This window comes from Struthio camelus, chromosome 1 (assembly GCF_040807025.1).
Source record: "Struthio camelus isolate bStrCam1 chromosome 1, bStrCam1.hap1, whole genome shotgun sequence".
In the NCBI taxonomy this organism is placed as follows: Eukaryota; Metazoa; Chordata; class Aves; order Struthioniformes; family Struthionidae; genus Struthio; species Struthio camelus.
The window spans coordinates 222173410-222188565 of NC_090942.1; the positions used below are offsets into that span (position 1 = coordinate 222173410).

Consider the following 15156-nt stretch of genomic DNA (forward strand, 5'->3'; position numbering starts at 1 on the left):
ACCCCAAGCCTGGAGAGTCCTGTTCTAATAAAAATAAAAAAAGTAAAAATAAAAAACACAAAACCCCATCTTCCAGTTACATCAGCCACTATCTTGTTTTCATTATGGAAGGGACCAGTCATGAGGGATTCATAAACTCATTTATTGATGCAAATCCAAGACCCATTAGTCAAAGTGCTCTCAATCATTTTTTGAGGATTTTTTCTCTATTACAACAGACATTAACCCAATCCACTCCTGTACGCTCCTCAGCGCCACTGACACTCTTCCAGACACAGTTACCAATGGCTAGAGAAACGACACCACCACTCAGCACGCTGTTACCAGTGACATGTAAACGGGCAGATCCAAGATATTACAGCAACACACTGACATCTGCAATGCGCTGCCTTCACAGTAAGAAAAACATCTCTCCTGCACCCTGCTCCTAGCGAAGCTCTAAAGAGAGGATAACTGTATTCATACGGGAGCTATTCGAGTAGTCAGTAAATCATAAGAATAGGAGTGTCCTACTGCTTGCTAAACACTCAGCAATGCTACCCATCCTTACGGGCCTTTTTGCATCTCTCCCTCCTCGTTCACAGCAAGTAGGTGATTTATGGTGTTCAGTCAAGAGGCCCAGCACAAGCCCCGGTCAGGTAAGGGATCTGATGGGCCTTGGTATTTGGGGATGTCGGAGCAAAGCAGAGCCCCAGAGAAAACGCAAGAGGCAGGCAGCAGACTGCTGTCCCTCCTCCCTCTGGTCTCTTGACAGTTTTGGATGCAACACAGATCTTGTTACTTGGCAGACAGGCCTGAAGGAGGCAAGAAGATGCCTCTCCCTCGTCCATCCTGTTACGCGCTTAAGCATTAGGGCCGAGGACAAAGCGCAGAAGATTAGAGGTGCGAAAGATGTGCCTCAAAGCACTAGAAGTCTATTTAGGTCCTTGCTTATGATCCTCAGCCTCACTCTAAAGAGAACAGGGTCTTGATCCAAGACCCCAAGGGGCCCATCAAAGCGCAGCCACGTAACGTGGTGGAAATTGGTTCCAACCCAGAGAAGCACATCCAAGCATCTGGTGCAGCTAAACAGCAAGTCCTTCAGGAGCCCAGAGGCCAGGATGCAGCAGCATCACTATTTTTCTTCTAACCTCCACAGAACACTGCGTTTTCTAAGCAAAAAAGCCACAAAAGTACAGAGGCTGAAAGCTGATTTTTCTTAATAGCCCAGTGACACTGGGGTCAGAATTTTCGCTCAGCATCCCAGACTAAAAATCAGTTATGCAAACATGCAGTCAGCGCTAATAAGCCTGACCACAGGGAACGTGTATTCATTCAACACGAGGACCTTTTCTTCTCTGCCTAGAAGGACACGAACATCACCACAGAGGGGACATGGACAGCACACCCGAGGCAGATATTTCAGCAGCCCAGGACAGGGGGAGCTTCAAGCACATCTTTTGACAAACCATCCCTATGCAAGCATCAAGCAAACAGTAGACACTTGCTAGTCTGCAAGGGTACGCTACTCTGAAGGGAGAGAAGCATCTGCCTGGGTGAGTCACACCTCTCACATCTGGAAAACAGGCCAAGCAGCAGCTGCAAACCCAGGAAAGCAGAGAAGGACTCTCTGGGGCATGAATCTCCCACAGAAAAGCAATATGTTGGAGGTTTTGCTTTGTTTTGTGGGGTATTTTTTGGTTTTTCCTCCAGGGTTTATTTATAAAGAGGTTCCCAGGAAAGTTAGCCTATGTAACTTGAAAGGGCAGGCCAGCTGCACACAAACACAGCGTTTCCAGAATTAAGTAGCTTTAATTCAGTTTGGTTCACCTCACTTCTCCTAGCCTACTCTGGGTTTTTCCATCTTCAGTTAATTTAGATTAAGGGCCTTTCTAGATGGGAAGATTGAGGTAGGCTACCATCCACAGAAAACGGGCAGATGTCCTTATGCTGACAAGGAGCCAAAAATATCTTTATTTTCAGCTTATTTTCCTAAGAAAACACAGAGTGATCGGGTGAGTGTCTCCATTCCTCCTCTCTCTACTACCTCTTCTTCCCAGCTGCCACCAACACCCTGGAGCGCTGGTGCACCTCTGCCAGCACACAAAGTGGTTTTGCTCTGGCATGCTTTTCAAGAAGAGTTGTTGCCAGGTGGAAAAGAATCAAATGAACCTACCCAAGGGAAGTTCCAGCCCAGGCCTTTAACAAAGACTAGTCAGCACACACAGCTGGAGACATGAAAGGATGGAAGGGGGAAGATTAAAGATCTCAAGCAAGTCCCAAAGAAGCTAGACTTCAGTTGCCATTGGGTCAACTTTTGGGCTTAGAAAGGAAAAACTCGAGAGCACTCCACGTTACATAACTTGCTGGATGGACCACTAAGCCAGTTTCTGTTGCCTCTTGAACATAGTGAAAAGGTCCTGAAAAGATGCTGGTTTGTTGACCAAATTAAGAGAAAGTATAAAGTACCCAAAACAGCATCTCTGCAAGTGTGATTTAAATGAGAAGTTTGAGAATCAGGCTTTATAGATGCCAGAAAAACAGGAGATCTGCTGCTGACAGTATCTTCTTTTTTGCTGAAAGAGTTTTCACACACTAATGAAACTCTAGTGCAATCAACACAAGACTTCATTGCCCTCATCCAGGGAGCAGTGAATTTAAAGCCACCAGTATCCAGACTGGGGCAACCAGGGGACACTTATTTCCAAAGGAAAAGAGCTAGACAAGAAAGAAGGAAAAGGCAGACTGTAGAACTGGGATCTTTTTCTGCAAAAATGGTAAGCTCCAGGCTAAAGGAAAGTAGATATGGCAGGGGAAGGGGGGGAAAAAAGGAGGGGGGGGCGGTGTCTCTCACTTTGCCTTATGAGAAGTCATAGTGGAAGGCTGTGGAAAAGGAGATGAAAGCATTTCTCAGATAGAGCAGTCAGAGGCAGAAGGGAATAGGAAGATGGAACTGGGGAATATTAGTCAGAGGTGCAAAACACTGGGGAGGCTGTCCCTGAAGGCACTATTGCAAAGTAACGGGGAAGGAGGCATCTCGTTGGGCAGAGAGGAAGAGGAGGAGGAATCCCAAATGACCAGGTATGCTTCATGCCACTAATGAGAATACGTGCAGCAAGGAAACACAGGGATTGCATCCAGCAAGAATGAATTCATTCAGATTTACGTTAGGCCACAACACAAAACCCTGCATAAACATGGGGGAAGATCTACCTAAGGGGCAGGAAAAAGAAAAACAAGAAAACAAATTTTTGAGGCTATCGTTTGTACCAAGTTCCTAAAATCCCCTCAAGCACAGGCAGGAAAACACCCTCTAAACCAAGAGGCCTCTCCTTCAAAGTATCCCACTATGGACGGCAAGAAACTCCGAGGTCAATCACTTGCCCGGTCCTGATGGTATTTATAGGACTTACCACAGTTACCCCAGTTATAAAACTATCCAGGGTCCTGTTAGTCCTCAAGGACTCACTGAAAGCAAAGGTGGAAGAAATCTACAGCAGCAGAACAAACTAACTGGCTAATTTATCATCCATGAGAAAGAAGGGGGGTGAGGGGAAGATAAACGGAAAAAAAAGCTGTCAATCTAGTTGTTTCTCCATACCTTAAAAACAATTTTCAACTGAAAACTGGGAATCTAACATGAATGCCTGCTCCACTTCATCACTGCATGGGCTTTCGGACCTTCAGTTTCCACCACGTCCATTAGATGTGAACATCAGGGTCCAGGCAAGGCATGGGTGAAATAAGAGCTTATACACGCTACCTGACACCACTAGAAGATTTTTGGGTTTTCCCAGTTAGGGCACGGCTTATAAACCAACACAGGTATCTTAACATCATGATTACAGTCCAGCTCACGTGTGTCAGCAGGTCTGTTCAGCTTGTAGTCGATTTGACAGTCACCTGAATTTCTCCACAAATCTAAAAAGACCCATTCCCTCCAGCAGATCCTTTTTCATTCCCAGTAGCATGATCCTATTTTTGGATTCTGTGGGCTTATCAGCTGTATGTTTGACTAGATTTTCCATCTTACCCGTCTCTTAAGCTGGTTTAAGAGCAGACAGGTAACAGTCCTTCTGGGTTATGATGGGGAAGGAAGCACTAATTTCTGACCTCAGTTCTGATAGTATTAGCACATCTTCCAGATTTCTATCATCCTCAGCCCTACTGAAACTGTTCATTTCAGAGATGGAAAACAAATCTCTTCACTTTCCTAATTGCTCAGTCCTCTGAAATTCATTTGTGGTCTAATAGCTAACTAGGAAGTGATTGTTTTGAGGAAAAAGGCACTTAATGGAATGACTGAAAAATGGTACTTAAAGAAGTAGTGTCTTAGCTTTGCCAATACAGTCAAGTCACAACTCATCCATTACATAAATCTAGTTCCAAAACCCCTTAAGCCAAGAAAGAGGTACATGTCTCTTCTCAAGTCTGCAAGAAGCTTATCAAGAAATACAAGGGTGGACGAGACAGAAGAGTGCCTCATTCAAGGAAAAAGTCATTTTAATGGCCGCATCCCCTGAAGCTGGTAAGAGTTGAAATACAGTGAACCTCCTTGGCTTCCTAAGCTCATAGGCGTCAACTGAGAGACATGAAACAAACTTCCCCCTTTTTTTCTGCCTTCTCCAGTTATCATTATCTGATCCTCTATGGTAGGTGAACCACTGATTTTATTACTATTATTTGAAGCAACACAGAAGAAACCTAAGCAGTTGCTAAAAGATACCTCCTTTTCTAGCCAGTTCAAAGTGGGGCACTTGACTGTCCAGAACTAAAAAGCTTTTAACTGTTGTGAACCGCATATAAGTCAAAACTCAGACATAGATGCCTTGACTCACACTCTATGTCATGCAATATGGGGGATGGGGTGGTTCCTGTTCATCTAGTAGTACTTTTAAATAGTCAGGCTACGCATCCTACAACATCATATCAGATTTTGCCAACCCACACAATTCAGCTACCAGGATTATTTGATTAGCTTGCTCTTCAGATGTTCTCATAGCTGACCTGAGCAGGAGGTTGGAGGAGGAGGAAGAGGGGCCTGGATCCCTCTCAAGCCATACTATTCTATGAGTGTGTGATATTTATATACCAAAATCAGTTTCTTCAAGGGATGCAAGGCTCTTTTCCCAAAACACAAGCTTAGATTTTGAGTAAGTCCTCAAATTGCTTGACTGAGAATCAGAGAAATATTTCAGGCTGCTTGATCAGAGGTAGACTTACAAGCCCATTTGAGCTCAGAGGAGCATCTAGCTCTCTGCACCCAAAACACACCCCCGCAAGGTAGCCAGAATTTGTGCTCTCCAAGCTGGGTTTGCCCATAGGAGGGTGCTTGCACAGAAGAGAAGCACCTCCCCCAAAAGCATTTTCTACCTATTTCAGAGTGTGAATTCAGAAGACCAATACCCTCTTGCCCTAGATAAATGCTCTTGGGCCTTCGTTTCCTTATTTCACCAATCAGGGCAAAATTCATCCTGCTCTGCCACAAATGCATCTGCACACTTTTGCCCATTATACCAACACGACCAGCATGGTCAGTCCTGGGTGGTACAAGATACCCCAGCTGCATCCTGCCCAGAGCTGTCGCTGACCACGCAGGTATCAACCTCATTGTTTAAGAGCATTGACGGCGATGGCAGCTCCACATTCTAAGCAATACAAGACAAAAACGCTACACCTAAAAAGAAAGCAAGAGGAAGCAAATATGACAGGCTATGCTTAGTAGCCAAGATGAAGATAAGGCTTTTCAAGAACTTGAAAGCCCAAGAGCTCTTGCACTTCCTCCACAAGCCCACGCTAATTTTTCTGCAGTGCAGCAAGGCACTGGAGGGAAGCAAGAACGCATTGCTCAGTCTTCCCACTAGCCAGCTGCTGAGCAACTATTTAATCAGTTGCAATCCTCCATCAGCAGCTTACATACAAGAAAAAGGTTTTGCAGAGCTGTCTCTGCCTTTTGGCCAGGGAAAACATAACGCAATAACCTGGGAAAAACGACCCCCACTCACACTTTATTCAGGAGCAACCTGGGAAGAGGAGTTGGAATATTTTTTTTCTTTTTAAATAGATGTTTCCATCAGAGAGACAAAGTGTTTTACCAAGTTTTTCAAAAGCCTGAAGTTTACAGCCAACATACTCCGAAAGAGTCAAGCTGGTCAGGATGGAAACATCTTTTCCAATATAAACCCCTCAGGCTAGCTATGTTGGCCAAACTGCTATAAATCACCATCATCTTTTTAATCTTGGCTCTTGGCTATTAACTTCCAGCTTTCTAAGCAATTTTACAAATTCCAGCAAGTTGGGGTTTTGGATCACGCTGCTTTCCGAGAATATCCATTTCTTTCTTGAGCAGCATAGCAACTACAAGCTATTGAATAGGCTGTGAGGCTTCAGTTAAGAAAGTCCTCAGTCCTTACCCTGGATCTTTCTCAGCTGTATTTAAGAAGGGGTGATGGACTTTCACCAGGTCGGAAAACACTCTGCCCTGATAGTATTAATACATTGCCAATATATTATAATATCCACTGGAGTTTTACGCGTTTTCCAATGGAGCTAGTTTTGTTATTTATCTTCTACCAGATCACTCAGAATTCCGAATTTTCTCCTTTTTTGTTCAGTTTAGTATTAACTGACTGAAGCCCGTTAAGACCTTCCCGTTTTTGCAAATAGCTGATACCACCTGCTTCCAGCAGCAGGAAGGACAGCAGAACATCACGCACACGTTTCTATTCGCGGGACATTATGCAAGAGCCTTCTTCACATACCACCCACGCTTCGGTCCTCAATCTGTCCGGCTTCACAGCATCCCTCTAGAGCAAAAACACGGAGGCAGTTCTGCGTCTTGTCTAGCTCTGTCTTTCAACAGGCTGTTCATGTTTCTTTTCACGGCTTAATAAGGTTCTATTCTCTGTGCCGGAGAAGCGTCTTTGCCACCTAACACTTGTGCAGCCCACAGGTTCGAACCCAGCATATGCAGCTTCCTCGTTGCTCCCAAGCCCTCCCTCTGCAACAGGTGGTTCAGTTCTTCTGTTCAATGTAAGCATGATTCTCTTAAATCTCTTTTAGAGCTCAAAGTAGTCACTTTAACATAGGATCCAGGAGAAAACCTAAAGGCTTCTAACTATACTGACTTGTCAAAGCTGTAATTCTTCAAACTCTCAACTGAAAACCCAGGCTATTTACTGTAACAAATTAAGTTTGACATGTCCATCCTTGTTGCTTGGCCACTAGGCACAAAATCATAGATTTAGACACATACTACAGAAATAGTAGAGAGGGGAAGAGCCAGCCATTCTTTGGCAATGAGGGGCTCAGTTAGCAAAGCCTTTTCCTAACACGGGATCCTTTCCATTAAGGGAAGTTTATTTTCAAGTTCTTACACCTCACAAAGTAACTCACAGTCTTGCCCAAAACACTTTGGCCACGTAGCAGCAAATAATCCTCCTGACAGCTTAGCCACAGCTGCAAAGAGCTCCATAGGTCCAGCCTGCACATAGCTAGATTGCATCTGATTTCAAGACAGCAGGTACAACTCAACACTACACGGCTGCCTGCAGAGCAGACCCAGGGTAGACCCAGATTTGTGCCCAGCCAACACCAAACAGGCCACTCTAGGCCCTGTTATAAAGTTACCGCACAGCCATTTTCCACCACGCCTTGGAGGAAGGCCAACCAGTCCAATTACCCCACGGCGACAGAAGACGATAAATACAGAAGGATGCTGTGAGGTACGTTTAAAGCTCACAACTCTGGTTTAGGCTCTCTCCATCATGAGGCACTGCTCTCATCCTTTTCTATGGAGAAGCTTCCAAATATAAGGCTTTTTAGCTTTCAGATAGGAACAAACTCTGTGGCTGTGCCACTAAACTCTGATTACTCTATTAAGGATAGCAGTCTGGAAGGGAACATACCATATTTCACAGGGACCTCTTCACACAGAGAAAGGATTCTGCTTTCCTCCATAGCAAGACCAAGAAAGGTGAGATTATCCCCCACTGGTAACCCCCAAGCCTGTGTCATATCAAGCTCCCCAGGTCCTGGTCTCTTGTTCAGAGATTTCAGGAGCTAGACATGATTCAAAAGATTTCAGGGACTAAATATAGATGAAGAGTAAGTAGTAAGATCTCCCAAGCTTGTTTGGAAAGGACGCAAAGGCTTTGCCTATTTATGTTATCATCACAACTGAACTCCCTCCAGCTCATTTCATCTGTCACAAGGGACTCTTCTAGAAAGCAAGTGACGTCTCTAGGGAAGCCCACCCTGTAGCATCACACTGAGTCCCTCGCAGAAGATATTGAGGGTTTTACTGTACACCGATGGCAGTGTGTCAATTCTTTGCTCTCAAGGTAGGGAGAGAAGAACGGAGATTTGGAGGTTATATTTTTTTTTTTAAAAAGAGAATGAGCGAAGGGGCTACAAACTTCTGCATCTCACAAGAGCCAATATCCAAAAACTTTGGCACTTCCTCTCATTCCCAATGTTGCTTTAGGATGAGCAGAACATACAAACGGTGGCATACTCAGGGCATCAACTCCAATTCCTACCACCATCCATGAGTGTCTCTGGAGGAAGGAGCAGAACACTCAGAGGAAATCAGTGGAAAAATGAGACAACAAATCACTGAGTCTTTCATTACAGTCAGAGTGCATTTAAGAATGCAATCGCATCCTTGCCATTTTCTTTGCTGTTACAGAGAGCTTAAACTTACCATTTTATAGGATTTTCCCTTTTCTTCTGCTGTTCAAGCTATCAAGTGGAAACAATTGAAACAGCCCCAAAAGGAAGGGAGCCTGGTGTGTTCATGAGCACCCAGAAATTATCAGAGGGATGGTTACAGGGCTGAACTCTTCCTCTACAGGCCACCCAAAAAGGACATTGCTTAAAAGTCACCTTTTCCCCCAACCACTAGCATCCTGAGTCTGCCATGTTCTGGTTTAGGTTTCAGAAGAAACATGTATATCGCGGAGGTTTGGTAGCCTCAACCTTTCCCTAGACACTGTAGAAACCAACCAAACCTGATGAGACGGTCCCTTTAGACATCAGAAAAAGCATACAGATTTTTTTTACAGAAGAGCTCAGCAGAGATTTCAAGCTTGTCATACATTACAGGGAGAGCTGCAGAGCCAACTGGATCATCCGTTTTGCTCCAAAACGGAACCTAAACAATTTGCTAGAGCTAAGCCTTTCACAGAAGGGGAGGGAAGCAGGTACAGAACTGATAGATCCCAATTTGGCACCAGACAGTACCAACCTCACAGATGCCATTTAAACAAACATGCTTGCAATTTAATTTTGAGAGGAAAGAGCGTCGTGTTCCTCCCTCCTCGCTCTGCTGCGTTAACCTCTGTCACTACTGGGACAGGTAACTCTCCAGTCACATCCCCAGGGCAAGGCTCAGCAAAAGGAACAAGAAAATAAGACAGCTTTAAGATGACAGTCAATATTCTTGGCAAGCAAGAGGGGTTTGGGGGTTTTTTTTTTGGTTTTTGTTTTTTGGAGCTGAGCACTCCTGGTAGCCTCTTATTTGCTGCATAGTTACGGTTTGTTACAAAAAGCTTCTTACAGAGGCTGAAGCACTGCTCTTCCAAAGATGGGCTGTCCACAGCTTTTTCTAATACTCTTCTATTTTGGGGGGCTTTGCAGGCCAAATTATCCCCACGGCAGTTTCACTACCGCGTTCTGTACTTTCACATTAGCAGCCATAAGCTGTATTCAAGATAGCCTCCATCAGTGTATTAAGACAGTGTGTTAAGATTAAGTCTTGCATTTTTGCTTCAAGTTACAGTGCAGATTATTAGCAGGGAAGTATTTCCATCTGCAGTTATTGCCTAGCAGAAACTGAACCGGTACCAATTCATCATCCAGCTACCTACAAAAGGGGGTTGCACAAGAAAGCCGAAGCGCCGCATTGATTTCCTGTGCCAAAAAAGAAAAAGAAAAAACAACAACAAGACACGCATACACAGGTTCTAGGGGCAGAAGAAACTCGTTACATGTTTTAGTCTTGTTGGGCTTCGAAATTTTATTCACAAGATGTTTTAACTAACAGGATTTGGAACCTCCCAGGGAAATTGGGAGCAGGAGGTGGCCAAGACTTCACCCGCACGGCAGTTCAAACACTTGGCTAGTCTCTATCCAGGCAACACAGCAGAGATATTTCAGATCTAGGAAGACACTGGCAGATTCATAAGCACATTTAGGAGCTGACAAGCAGCTCTCTGCAGCAAGCCCGTTGAACGGGCTGTTCACAGAGCCACATGTCGCAAGTACAAATATCACTTCAGCATCAGCAACAGAACGGACAGAAGCGAGACGTTTCTAAGAATTCAGGATAACAGCGGTTTCTTTCCACCATGCCCTTGCCTTCGCCTCTGGGCGGATGCAACACAACACAGAAACTCCTTGGATAAGGCAGGGACGTGGCACAAGGAGTGCCACCACCTTCGCACTGCTGTCCTTTGACCACCGCATCACCTAGGGACCAGAGCCGCATCCCACAGTTGCGGACTCAGCATGCAATTCCCCCCTCTGTTTTCTGGGAACAGAAACGCGAGGAGGAGGAGGCGTATCGCAGCCACAAAACCCGGTTGGCCTTTACAAGTCTACGCACATCGTGATAGTTCAATGCCCTGGGTGGGGAGGATCAGCTGCACTCGTGCACACACACACGCACAGGATGTGTTTTGTTTCGGAGCGTATTTTGAGCAGAAAGACAATAGTGCCTTTTTGCAACACCTCTCCGCTCCAGATAATCTTTCGTACGCCCACGTGCCATGCAACCCTGAAAAGCGGTTCTCAGCAGGTAGACACATGGCTTTTAAAACACAACAGCACAATTAAAAGAGTAATAGTCAGAGGGAACAACAGGACATCCACGTGGGCAAATGCGAGCAGCAGGTGGGACGGCAGGTAACAGAGGGAACAAACAGAAACCAAGGGTGCTTTCACTACAGTTATTGCAATACTCAAACCTATACTTAAATCTTCCAACACTTTAAAAGGAAAAAAAAAGACCATCTTATACTTACTTTCAGGCAGCCTTCCTATTACCAATGTCTGAACGCGCAAAAACTCCAAGGAGAGAGATCAACAGTAGGGCAGGATATGGAAAAGTTTAACTCCCGAGTGTTCATTCCTGTATTGAGAAGTCCTGTAAAGCTGCTGATGCTCTGTGGCACCAGTTATATGCTAGCAGAGGAGCCCCAGACAGGGATGGACGCACTGTTGCCTACTCTTTGCACAGACCTTAGAAAGATTCAGGTTGCAGTTCCACTAGCGCAAAGCAGATAGGCCAGATAAGCCACCTGGAAGCTTCCTTGGAAAAAGCACATGAGTCAGCTTTTGCTTTCTTCTTTATTTGGTAGTGTAAAATGAGTCAGCTTTTGCACTTTTTTTTTGATAGCGTATATACACATCTAGCCAAATCCTCAGTGGAGTATTATCTTGTACTCACAAAGCATAATGCAAATCTACTAATGAAAACAATCTTGATTGTGTCGCATCAATATAGTTTGTCACTTTTGCCCATATACCTGTCTTAAGATCACGCAGCAATTTGTTCTGTATTTCAGACTGACAAAAGTAGTAAGTAGGCTTCTAGAGCATCTGACCACAAAAACCCACAACAACAAAAAAACACACACAATCGAAGAACAACTAGAATTGCACAGCAGATTTTTCTTTCTACTGCAGGCTGAAACACAGGTCGAAACCCTTCCCTAAGAAAAATCACCTGAGCACTCGATTTCAGGAAATTATGTTACCATCCTTTTTTAACCAAATTACTGAGAAGCCTCTTACAGATGTTGAATTGCCCAGGAAACTGAGCCTTGTTTTCAGCTAAAGACAAGAAACGGCAACAAGAGCTACAAATCCTAAAAGAGAGGGAACCTCCGCTCCCAAGCCCACAAAACAACCTGCTGTTACGATACCAGGGTAGCTCCGACCGATCACAGCAGTTTCTTGCAGATCTCTGGAGAGAGAAACGCCAGCCAACAGTGCCATTTGGCCCCTAAAATCCTACAACATCACGCAAAGATGGTCCCCTCCCAAGACAGCCCATGAAGCAACCCCTGTCCCATTTGAGCCTCAATGTGAGAGACCTCATCATGCAAGATCTCACCTGGCATTACTGCATTTCAGAGTGCTGTTGCAACAAAGCTCTTTTCATCATGCTTTTGTGGCCAACGAGAAAACGATCCTTCGACTGCCCTGCAGCACCTCAGTATCGTCAGATGTTTCTCCAATCACTGCAAGCCCGTTGCAGTTGATAGCTCTTTCTCCCCGCTAGGGCACTACGAACCAGCAAAATGCGCACAGTAAAGCGCCAAAAAGAAATCTCACCATCACGTCTGCAGCAGAGATGAATTCATCCCAATTACCTCCTCTTGCCATGTAAAAAACTCTACAGGAGATGGTCTAAATCCTGACCGAGATGATACAACAGTAAAAAAGACACTGCCGCAAGCATTCATCTCAGGTTTTACATGCCAGGATTGGCCTTTGGGAGTTTGAAGAGTCTTTCAGAAGTGCCTTCAAAAGGCAGGCAGATATTAAAGCCCAATTATACACCTGAATTCAAGTCTTCACCCTCTGATTCAGGGGAGCCTGAGCAACACACACGTACAGGAACAGCTTGTTTAAAAAGAGGAGCTCAAAACCCCCAGTATATGTAATGCAGAGAAGCTGGGCAAAGAATGCAAATCCTGACCTACTTCTCCCTCCTCAGTCAGGAGAGGCAGCTGCTATTGCTGCTCTGCAAGTGCAGGAGACTAGCAAGACCCTGCCAAAACTTCTGTAGCAACGCCTTTTCCAGATGCGGGCTGCTCTATGTCGGCTCCTTGCAATGCAGTGGGAATCATCTCTCTGCCCGGGCACCAAGACAGCAACTACCCAGTCTAGTAGTAAACAAAGTCAGCACTGGCAGCGGTCTCTGAAGTTCATCTTTCCTGCCAGCACCATTTCCCACCAGACTCATTCCACAGGGCCTGCCTTACTTCTGCGCCACACTGCACGGAGAAGAGAGGTGTCTTTCTGAAGAGCCAGTGCGTAGATGGGAGGTCAGGTGCCTTTAGAGAGCCTCTCTCAAAATCAGCCTCAAGGAGGGGAAGAGAGGCAGGTACAAAGCCATTGAGGTGACAGAAACATCAGCTCAACAACCAGCTCAACCACACTAGTGGACAGAGCTGTCTTTCCTGACCAAGACCTGTATGAGAACCACCTGCTCCCCTGGTGCAACAGGCCAGAGATGCAAGGATTATATCAGCAGAGAAGAACAGGAAGCCATGACAGGAAGAATTTCATCAAGTAATTCCTATTCCTCCACCAAAGGACATTTCTAACCCTTACTATGCAAGTGGAGGCTCTCACCCCAAGTCTTTGTGTTGGATCACCTACCTGATAGCTGCCTACTTGCTGACAAGGATAGTCTACAGGAGAGAAGAGCTATGGGCCTTCAGCTACTTCTCACCCCAGCTGGGATGGAGTCCAGTCATCCCGGTTACTGCAGCCAACAGTGAAGTGGAACCACTGGCATTCATACAAGATAGACCCTACAGGACTTTCCACCTCAGGAGATTCAAATTTTCCATATAATCAGGAAAACTGAGACATCTTTTAATAAGGAGTCAGAAGTCTTCTTCCCAAGCTATTCTGTACACCTTCCTGCATGAGAAAAACCTTTCAGAGAAAGAAATTCATGTGACCAAACATAGAAACAACTTAATAGGGTTACCCACCAGCTTAGGCTGTATAACTCAAGTCCCAGAGGTGTGTTATTGAAAATTTTTCCACTAAAGCACCTAGCTGTTTCAGTTCACAGTGATATAGTACAACTGAAACCAAGCAGCAAGAACTATCAATCTTACATCAACAGAAGATCCAGTTCATTTTACACAATTGCATTTCACTTCACCCAGAGCACAGGGTGCAGCTAGCATTTGTTGGTGAGCTCACACGGGACGCCTCACACTGCACGTGGCACTGGTGCCGCTAAGGTGGCACGCAGGTAGTTTATCAGATGTTGCTGGCTCATTGCAGGCAGCTGAAAAGAAACTGGGGCACACAAAGCCCTGACAGCAGCAGTTTTTAACAGCTCCAAGTCTCAGCACATTTCCAGCGCTAGCATAAAGGCACATACGGCCCAGAGAGATTAGCAAGACTCAGAGGTTACCTGCCAAATTTCAAGCCATGGGAGCATGAGTAGCGGTGACAGCCCTATACCTCAGCAGGAGACATAGCCATCTAAGACAGCATTCAGTGACGCATTTCCAGGAACACATTGGTTTCTCATCTGCTCCTGACATGCAAATACCGTCATATATTACATGCATTAAGCTCTTAATACAGTCCAATGCATTAATACAGTCTAAGGTATATTGTTCAGCATCTCTCAGGTCTCCTGGCTGGCATAAACAAAGTTATAGAGACATAAAATCCTAACTATAACTGAGACAGTACCGGCCAGCAAATGCAATTTTTGTCCAAAGCCTACTGCAAACTATGATTATAGAGAAGGCTTTGTTCAGCCAGTCTCCTTCCTTTCCCTTGAGAAAGCTATATGTCAAAAGACCAATAAACATTGGTAATTTATTATGTGGAAAGACAGTCATGCAACTAAGAGAGAGAACTGAGAGCTCAGCTAGGTTTATGTCCTAAACTGCCACAGAGCCCTGTGGCAGAAAGTCATATTTGCTGCTCCTCTGTTTACACACACACACACACACATAGTCGGGCTGAGGGGAAGTAAAGCAGAGAAGCGTTATCAGCATCACAGGAGCATTGGACACAGATGTAGCTCAGGTTTAAAGACTGTTCAGAGACTGTGTAGCAAGCAAATAAAGAAAGGAAAAAAAAATTACCAGGGATCAGATATTTCCCATTTAAAGAGATTGTCTGTTAGTGTTGATTAAGGAAAGACTGTTTTTTTATCCTAAAGGATAGCAGGTGAATCACCACAGCCCTTCAAACTCTCATCCCTCATTAAGAGATGCCACTGCCTTGAGCTCTGGAGGCCTCTCTTGTGTAATTTTGATGCTGAAACAAACAAGATGCACATACAAAGTATTTGGGGTTCTTTCAGCCTGCCCAACCACCCAGTAGACAGAGGATGTAATATCCCGCTGGACACCACCTCGGCAGACTCCTAAAGCACATCTTGCAAGATGATCACTCATTTCTCTC

General features: G+C 45.0%; 1 protein-coding gene across 9 annotated transcripts in view; it reads right to left on the reverse strand.

Annotated features, from left to right (window-relative positions):
- GDPD5 (glycerophosphodiester phosphodiesterase domain containing 5) overlaps nucleotides 1–15156 on the reverse strand; it is a 179389-nt gene that overhangs the window by 130125 nt on the left and 34108 nt on the right. The window contains exon 1 of one of the 9 annotated variants that reach the window (XM_068930753.1): nucleotides 12098–12118. The exons of 7 other annotated variants lie outside the window; for them this stretch is intronic. The gene's annotated coding sequence lies outside the window, so the exon portion shown is untranslated. Of the gene's footprint in view, nucleotides 1–11003; nucleotides 11109–12097; nucleotides 12119–15156 lie in introns of those variants that run through there. One more of the 9 variants, XM_068930752.1, reaches the window with a different exon arrangement.